Source organism: Alligator sinensis, unplaced genomic scaffold, assembly GCF_000455745.1.
Source record: "Alligator sinensis unplaced genomic scaffold, ASM45574v1 scaffold553_1, whole genome shotgun sequence".
Classification (NCBI taxonomy): Eukaryota; Metazoa; Chordata; order Crocodylia; family Alligatoridae; genus Alligator; species Alligator sinensis.
Window position 1 is genome coordinate 313052 of NW_005842389.1, and position 1661 is coordinate 314712.

The window sequence follows — 1661 nt, forward strand, 5'->3', positions numbered from 1 at the left end:
CAAACTGGGGGGCGCCTGCCCCAAGCCCCACCTGCGCGCGGGGGGGGAGAAGTGTGGACGAAGGGCTCAGTGCCCCGCAGTCCCGACCCGTAGCCCCCGTCCCCCGCCTGGTCGTCACTCCCAACCTGCAGGCCCTCCTGGTGCCCCTCACTCCCGAACTGGAGCCCTGTGCGGGGCTGGGGGGCACTCACTTGCCCTCGCTGGACTGGATGCTGCTGCCATCGGTGCAGATCAGCCGGATGCCGTTGAGTCCTGTGTCGTGGCTGAAGAGGCCCCAGCCCTGGTGGGAGTGCACCTGCCAGAGCCCCCCCCGACCTGCAGCCTCTGCCCCCAACCCCTCCAGCCCCCTGGTGGCCCTCACTCCCAACCCGCAGCACCCCCCTACCTTGAGGGTGAAGGCTCTGGCGTAGGTGCCCCGGGGGCAGAACTCCTTGTGCCCCCAGTCCCCCCAGGGTCCCCCGTTCTCCACCTCCAGGACCCTGTTGGGGTCCTGGCCCCCCCAGGGCCCACAAGCAGGAGCAGCAGCAGAGGCAGCATGGCTGGGAGATGCCCCCCTGTGCTGGGAGGGGGCAGGTATAGCCGAGAGGCGGGGACGGACAGGGCGGGCCCGGGGGGCCTGTGGCAGGTTCATGCCCCTTGGCCCACTCACCCCTGGGGCCAGTGACCCCCATCCCTATGGCAACCGGGGGCACTGACCTCCCAGACCATGGGCACTGTAATCCTCTCTTGGTTACTATGGGAAGGAGAGCTGGTTGCTAGGGGAGGTTGCCATGGGGACTTAGAGGTGGGCGATGGAGGGTTCTAGTTGCTATGGACCCCTCCCCCCCCCCTCCGCTGGTTGAGAGCGGGCTGGTTGTTGTATGGGTTTAGGTTGCAATGGAAATTTTGGGGGGTGGTTGCCCGGTCAATGTCCTGGTTTCCAGGAAGGCGCTGGGGGGCGGGGGCAGAGTCCAAGGCCGGTTGCAGTCACGACGGGATGGGGGTTGCCAGGGTGCCCCACCATTAACTCCTTTGCCCCCTTGGCGGTGCCCCTCACTCCTGGCCCGCAGACATGCGTGTCTCGGGGTTAGTTCCTTTATTGGTAGCTCCGTGGGTCACACGCGGTGGGGGGGGCTGAGCATGTCTGGGCCTTGCGGGGGTGGAGAGAGGAGGGGAGGGGGCTGCGATGAGCGCCCACCCGGGTTTGTGGGTGGAGAGGGGCAGAATCCCCGCCCTTACAAGAGGCCCTGGGGCTGCAGGTCGGGAGTGAGGGGCACCAGCAGCCCTGGGGGTGCGAGGGAGGAATAAAAGTGTCCCCTGACCCCGTGCCCCCTGTCCCCAGGCTCGTACTACGGCTGGCTCGAGCTGGGGGTCCCGTGGGTGGGGGGTCCCTCCTTTCCGGTTGCCTGGGTCCCGTGGGCGGGGGGTCCCTGCTTCCCGTACCCCTGGGAGCCCTGGGTGGGGGGTCCCTGCTCCCCGGACGCCTGAGTCCCTCACCCCACTTCTCCCCGCCAGTCCCGGAGCTGAACATCCTGAACAAGCGGTCGCTGAAGATCCACGTGCTGGAGGCCGGGAAGGAGCTGGGGTTGGCGCCGCTCTTCGGGGTGCGGGGGTCACACCCGGGGGGTCCTAGACCCATGGGGGGGATGTCAGGGCGGGGGGGGGGATGTCCGGGGAGTCTG